At 46.5% G+C, this 7,661-nt stretch overlaps 1 long non-coding RNA gene across 1 annotated transcript; it reads right to left on the bottom strand.

Moving 5' to 3' along the window:
- Positions 1-438: 438 nt before the first annotated feature.
- LOC112987715 (uncharacterized) lies at positions 439-7,545 on the bottom strand. The gene is made up of 2 exons (XR_003260355.2): positions 7,374-7,545; positions 439-4,136 (listed from the first exon to the last, which is right to left on the bottom strand). It is a non-coding gene; the product is annotated as an uncharacterized LOC112987715 (long non-coding RNA).
- Between the last annotated feature and the right edge of the window lie 116 nt (positions 7,546-7,661).

Genomic DNA, 7,661 nt, shown 5'->3' with positions numbered 1-7,661 from the left:
CTCCTCCCCAGCCCCGCACTCCAGCCCCAGCCGTCGCAGCAGCCCTTTGCTGGGCTCTCCACTTTGTCTGTCTCTCTCTTGTACTGGTGGGCAAAAAGACCAGAGCAAGTGGTGTACTGCACAGAAACGTGCACAGAGAAGGGAACCAAACATGTCGGCTGCATTAAGGCAGTTTTCAAAGTTGTTTTCTCTCTGTTGAGATGAGGAATTCTCCAACAGCTCAGACCAAAAAGAAAACAAACAGAAAAAAACCCAAACCCCAACTCTGGTCATTTTATTTACCCAGGGAGGAATGCAGGATTCTGACTTACTCAAAAATATCTTTGGTTTCCCTGTATCCCTACAAATTTGTTAAGACTAGAACTTGCTAACCCACAATACCACTGAGGACACAACTGCAAATTTTAATTAAAGTTGTAACCACTGCAACCCACAAAATGTAGCAAGACACAGTTTATGCCTCACATACAGAAATATGCTGGCAGACAGCAAACAGAAATAAGTATGAAAAAAGTCCTGAGCTAAGCAAATGTGATAAACTTTCAGGCAGTAGGAACAAATATATGGAGAACTTAGCTATTTTGAAAGTATTTTTTCAGTGAGTATTTATATTGGCTCTGTGTTCCTGTCTTTCCAGTCATAATTCTGATTCTCCCTGTACGATGATATATTTTATTGTGTGGCCAAAAAGGATTCATATTCTGAATAAAGCAGCATTGCTGTGCATATTGTACACACACGTGTTCTCCTCAGTATGGCTGCCTGGCGAAGGGGGAAGGATTTTCAGATCATCATAACCAGATGGGGTCAAGCAACTTCTAGACTAGAGAGTGAAGCAAGCCTCTGACAGGCAGCAATCCACCCTGCAGTCATGAAAAAGGAGTTTCTACTTGAAAAAGAGAGAATTTTGGAGCTGAACGAGATCAGTTTGGGGGGGGGGTTGTTTGTTTGTTTTTTCATAGACTTCATAAGACTGTGGAGGAAATTTGTCTGCATCATCGATCGATTCTGTCTGAGTGTCAAATCCATGGGGATCAGAAACTCTTTGCCTCTTTCAGTCTTTTATTGCCAACATGAATTCAAATCCCTCAACGTGATGGCTCCGTTCAGTGTCACACGTAGCTGCAAGTGCTGAGGAAGCTGTCGTGTCCAGCCGCCTGCTCCCACCTGCCCGGAGGTTACTGTCTCCATAGCAGATGTGGCTATATGGCACCATTCACAGTCCACGGTGGGAATATAAACTGCTCCTAATTTCAGTTCATGCGTGGCCTCTGCAGCCACCCACAATAGCAGAAGGTTGAGCAGATGGGGCAAAACCAGCTTCAGCAGTGCCAGTGAAATCTGCTGCTTCACGAGCGTCAAGACATTCAGTTAGGGTGGACACGCACTAGAGAATTGCTGATTTCCATGTAATCACCCCAGAACTACACCTTCTGCTCCCCAGGAGTGACAAGATGGCTTGCGTTGGCAGTAACACCACTTTGGGAGGAAGGTGTTACCTTGGTTATTTAATCCCGGTTGCCTGGCCATGGTCATTGAAAGTTGGTTGCAAAGAGGCTGGGAGACCCTGGAAGAGCAGGAACCCAGTCATCCTTTTTGCCCAATTTCTAGGGCCATTGCTCAGCGGAGGTGATTCCTTAAGCAACTAATTTAACAGAGGAAGTTGCCAGTACTGGAAAATTAGCATACTCTTCAAAATCTGTACAAAAATCCTTACATGGAGATCCAGCTTACACCACCAAAAAATGTTGCTTGTTAGTATAGGGGAATTACCACCAAAAACAGTAAGATCCCTTAGCAAAGGGTCTTATTTTTTATTATTAGTTAAATCTACAGTGGGCTTTTCCCAACACAATTATACTGGTCAGGGTACGAGCCTTCTTTTTTTTAGCAAAGCATTCCTAAAGTGAAGGCCACAGCAGCACAGACACGTCTTGACTGGAGCAGAGGGGAAGGATAGAAACCTTAAAGACGGATGAACACTGCAGAAAGCATTAGTGATTTACATTCAAAAGCGATCTTTACCTAAGCTGTGCTTATGCCCCCGGACTGTTTTCTCCTGGGAACATCTGAGTTCCCAACTCTTCAGAAAAGGAGTTTGTTTTCAGTGGCGGCACTTGGAACTGGACCATGAAGCCTGATGCCAGCTGGAAGAATTGATATGCAGCGGGTGAACCCTGCTGCCTCCCAGTTCCGTGAATTCTCGCCCCGGAGCTCGGGCTGCCTGCGTTCCTCTGGGAAACCCCGCAGCAGCAAATAATCACATCAAACCTAACGGATTTGTTTGGAGACAGATTTTAGGGTTCAAGAGCCTCCTTTTTCAAAGGGCCTTCAAACACAGACAAGTGGTGTTAAGTCATTCTTTGAGCAGCGGAACAAAGCACAGTTTCCTAAGCTCTTGGGTCCGATTTCCCTTCCTTTCCACAATAACCTCCATCTCCTCTAGTCCTCTTGAAGACCTCGTGATACTGCCAGCCCCGCTACTCCCCACCCCATACCCTCCCTGCTGCCCGTATCCCGTAAGCAGGACACGCTGGCTGGCCAGTGCCTGTGTGCCAACTCTCCAGCACACCTCGAACTGTGTAGGGCATTGCCAAGCTCCTCCTGGTTCCTTTCCCTAAGGAGAGACACGATTCCGGATCTTTTTACTTTGCCTAGAAACTGGATTTCATAAAACCTGCAGGAACTCAGCCTGCAGATTCAAAAGTTGGCAGGGAAGAAGATGGCTAGACAGGCAATATGAGTGCATATGCTTTCTTTCCTTGGGAATGAAGGTTAAAAGGGAAATGTAACAGCAATTTTAGCTATAAGAGCTAAACTTGAAACACAAACCGCAAGGGAGGGATGGAGGTCTCCATCTCTTGTTCTGGCTTGCGAGCACTAAGATGAGCTCTCTCATGCGGTGTTTATAATCACTCTTTTAAGTTATTAGGACATACAACTGGAATTACAAATCCCTAGGAATATAATTAACTTACAGTGAAGTCAGAGCTAATTTTTTTTGTTGCTAGCACTGCTACACGGGCAGTAGAGCCCTTCTCGGAGCAGGGCTTACATGCCAACAGTTCTGGTCAATGATTATCCCTTGCAAAAAGCCTCTGACATACTCCCTTCGGTCACCTGTTTACATCCCAAAAGTTCTCAAGTTCTGCTATTTCAAGCTTAACTCTTGTGACCTTAGTCAATGATACTCAGCCCAAGCCTCCTTACCATATCCTGCAAGACAAACAACCTCAGGTCAGTTTTAGTAACCAGTGCTATGTCATGCGTGTGGTCAATGACTCTAAATATGCCCACGCCCATATGTTTCCTAAATTTGGATGTCTGTAACAGCAAACAACAGGGCCTGGGTGGATAGCTCTGTTTCACAAAAGCAAGATTGGGGGCATTTTTGCTCTTTGAGCATTTTCTTTCACCTTCCGAACATTGTCTGGATGAACTGAGATTTATTAGCCGAGACCAGCTAAGCAGGATAAGCAAAGCTGTTGTGATTTCTGCAGAATGTCTCCAGGAGCCAAAGGAGCCAGATAAAAGATCCATCGAGCAGTAAAGATAACTACCTCCAACTGCAGCCAATTGCAAAAGCTTACAGACAGTATAAAAACAGGCCAAATATACAGTCATTCTTCTCTTAAATACTCCACCAGACCAGTGGTTTGTGGGTCAGAGACTTCCTGAGCTAGAGATGGTGTCTCTGTGTTTAATAGCCCTGGATGGGCTTTTCTTCCTTGAATTTGTCCAGCTGGTTCTTAAGCCCCTGCAACTTTTTAGTACCTACAATATCCTACGGAAACAAGCGCCTCACTTTGTGTGTGCGTTGTCTCTTTCTTTTTGATGCAGCCACTTTCTAGGCCACTCTCTTTTCTATCCTTGTTCACCTTCTCCATGCCAAGTGTTGTGACGAAGCCCTAGGACAGTAAGTGACTGTGTCCCATCCAGGACTTAAGCTTCTGGCCTCATTTGGAAGATGCTCTGTTGCTTTTCCAGGAAAGCTAGTAAATAGGTGACCAGTCTTCATCCCAGCATGCTCATAAAATGCAAGTAGTCCCTTTGCAAAGTTGCCTTTGGTGGTTACTGGTACACACTGAAGTGATGTCCTGCAGTCCTTCCCTGTTTGCAAGGGATACAGGATTACCCTGCAGAAAGAAGGGATCATCATCAGCTCAGCAGCACCCTAATTTAAATGTTTTTCAGCTGTTATCAGACAGTGGGGGAGTTTATCTGAACTACTCCGAGTAGCTGGAGTGCTGATATTGCACAGGCCGCAGAAAAATTGTTATGCCTCAGCCTGTTACCCTGACCTTCGTTACAAACCCCACGGTTCCTGCCCTGTGCTGCAGGGAGAGGCCCTGTGCACAGCAGCTCTTGTGGCACCACCAGAAACCCCCTTTCCCTGGGGACCCCAGGTGAGGTCCTGCAGCACGGTGAGCAGAGCCCATCAGCCCAGCAGACTGCCCTGCTCACCCGGTTTTCGTATCGGTTTCTCTGCACTGAGTGATCCCATAAAGCCAAGCATTCCTGGCTTGTAAGCAAAGCGGGACTCAGATGAACAAAAAAGTCCTGTGGGGCTCAGCAGAGTCCATTAACACATCACTAAATAGGACTTGCCTGCCCTCTCCAGTCCAGGACCAAGGCTCCCAGGACGTCTGCTAATGTACCCTGTTTTCCCATCACACGCAGTGCACTTGCTAGGATTCTTTGCACCGTGGGTGCAAAGTCAGTGGAATGGCATCCATCATGGGTGTCGCCAAATTTAGACTACAACATACGCATCTGCTAACATAACGAGTTGAATGGACTTGCTCCACAGAACTAGATATCTGATTCATGGCTCAGCTTGGGTGTCAGGAGAGGCCAGGAGTGGCTGTCATAAAAACCCTGCATTGTCTGGAGCCTTTTTGTCCATGGGAATTCTTCAATAGCTGGCTCACGACATTTTGCAGCTGTCCTGCAAACGCGGGTGAGAGTAGGGTGGCCGTGCAAAGTGCCCAGTAAATGGCTAGTAGGGAGGAACTGACTCCACGTCTCTCTCTGCCTGGACAAAGGAGGCTTTCAGCAAATATCACGAACGCTTGATTTGGGATCTTACAAGGAGGAAACTTGAAAATCTATTCCTCAGCCTTTCCTCTGCTTCCGGGCTGATCTGCTGTCCTCATTGTAAAAGAAAGGATGGTAAGTGAGCGGTCACAAGGTCTTCACATCCTCGAAGCTGTAGGGAACCATTTTGCACACAGAGTTTTTGCTCCAAGAAAAGGCAAGCACATTGTATGCATACAGGGTGCCACAGGCCCCAGTTGCGGAAAAATATTTTTGTCCAGTAGGGAGGGAAACTTTAATCTTCCCAAACAGCTCTGCTCTTACAAGAAGCTATTTTAGGTGTCGATGCTGTAATAGCGAAGTTATTGGACAAATGAAGAACAGTGCATATGCTGTAGCTTGGAGCAATTCACATTCCTCAGGTGCTAAAAGCTTTAAATACTTCCTTTGGGCATTAAATAGATCTGCTTCCAAAGAAGCCAGCATTCCTGACAGTGCCTGTCCCACAGACTCCCGTAGGAGAAAGTCTGCAGAGCTGAACTAGTCTGACCCCCGGAAATGCTTCCCACGTCTCTCATTCTTGCTGAGGTTCTCCTTTAATTTTCCAAATTTGCTGAAAGACTGGTTTGGCATTTGGTTATCTTTCTTTTCATGTGAGTTCCTGGCCTTCCTTTCTTATATTAAAACCATATTAAAGCTGGGATATGAACTATGCAAGCCAGGAAGTCCAAGATGTTAGGCTCTTTTGGAGACATTCACTCAGTCAACATTGCTTATGTTTTTTTTTTTTTAATTTTATTTTTCCTGATGTCTTTCCTAATAACACAGGTAATTTCAGTCTGGAGCTCAATACATCTATGTAGGTGGCAGGCAGTCTCTCTCCAGGGCATCCTAACTATTTGGGGCTTAACTCTGTCAATTTTAACAACAAATTCACACTGAGATTTGTTAAAATATTAACAGCTTTAGGTGTATATGCTTCCATTCCCTTTCTTTGTTACTGCAGTGCAGTAGCAGTGCTATCATGCTTTACAGCAATGATTCAAGGGTCTTTCAGTGCATTCTTTGTATCCTTTTGGGTTCAAAAGTACATTAGCGCTTTCTTTGTGGTCAAAAAGAATGAATATTGCGCAACAGACTGTGACACTTCATTTATTCCTGGAAAGAAAAAGAAAGAAACAATTTGATCCTTATTGTTGTGCTGATGCCATGCCAAAAGACAGGAGCTCTTAAGACAAGGACTGTCTCTAACTATTTATTGCTATGGCACACGGGACGACTCGACTCAAGACGACAGTATCCTGCTTTAGGTCATGATCTGCAGAGGCTGGCCAAGAGCTCAGTGCCTTCAGACCCGAAGCGACTCGCCTTCTGAAAGGCATAATTCAGCCAAACACAGGTTATGCCTGTCTCAGTGCAGCTGTAAGGAGGGGAAACTTCGTGTCCAGTTTTGTACAGGGCAGCAATCCATGGAGCACCGGTAGTTTGCAAATCATAAGAAGGTATTTCAGGAAAACCGCAAAAAAGTAAAACAAACACACATAAGGTTGCATGGAGAGCTTTAAATCTAGCCACCTCCTAATATTTTAATGTTAACTACACTCATAATTTAGGGAGAAGGAAGACTGGTTGATTGGTTTTGACCTGTTTTGCATATAACTTCCTTAGTTTAAAAAAAAGACAGAAACAGAAAAACTGAAGTGCAATCACCTGGACCATCACAAAGAAAGGGGACCATAAGAGCACCGTCCGCAGGACGGGAACCGTCAGCCTGCCAGAGCTGACCACCGTGCGAGCGGGGGCAGCAGCCCGTGCCCCCTCCAAGCAAAGCAGCTGGTAAAGGGCAGTGCAGTACGCTCCCTCCGTGGGTTTTTACATCTGCTTATTAAACAAGGAGAGCAAAATCTGGAAATTCTAGGTTCAATTCAACCTTATACAGGAGCGTCAGAGCTTTTTATCTGGTTTTCTCACATGGCAGGTCACTGTCGGCCTTTCAGTCCCCATTTCGCGCCTTCACAGTGCCATCGTTACCCGCTCGCGCGCCCGGCTGCGCTCCCGGAGCGGCTGCTGTCCCCCGAGAGCGCAGCGAGCGCAGCAGGTCCTCCTCTTCCCCGCACATTCACGAACTGCGCAGCGACCGAGTCACGCGGCCTGACCGCCTGCCTCCGAGCCGTCCCCAGACGGCTGCCGCTCTCCCGGCTACTCGTACTCCGAAACTCGGCAAGGCAGATCAGTATTTTATTACATGAAGGGGAATAAATGCATTTTGATCAATCAGACCTTCCCTGCTCCCCCTCGTGCAAACATTTGTTTACGAACCAACGGTCCTAGATTACCTGCAGAAAGCGGGTGAGCAGAACCGTATTCTGACCCCGCTTTCACCACGTGCTCCATCTGGACACAAGGCGAAGCCTCTCCTTTTCTGCCGGCCAGACGCTTGCTGCTCAGGGAACCGCGGGGATAATTAACGTAGCTGTCTCTAAAGCCAGCTTGTGACCATTCGCATCCATCGGCACGCGCGTCCACCCCTTTCTTTTATTTTTCTGAGCGTTATTCACAGGAAACAGCGAAGCGCCTGAGGGAGGATGTTGGAAACTAGGCAAAGTTCAGAGACGGTCAAAGTT

This window comes from Dromaius novaehollandiae, chromosome 14 (genome assembly GCF_036370855.1).
Source record: "Dromaius novaehollandiae isolate bDroNov1 chromosome 14, bDroNov1.hap1, whole genome shotgun sequence".
Taxonomy (NCBI): Eukaryota; Metazoa; Chordata; class Aves; order Casuariiformes; family Dromaiidae; genus Dromaius; species Dromaius novaehollandiae.
This window is presented reverse-complemented; position numbering and strand designations above follow the sequence as displayed.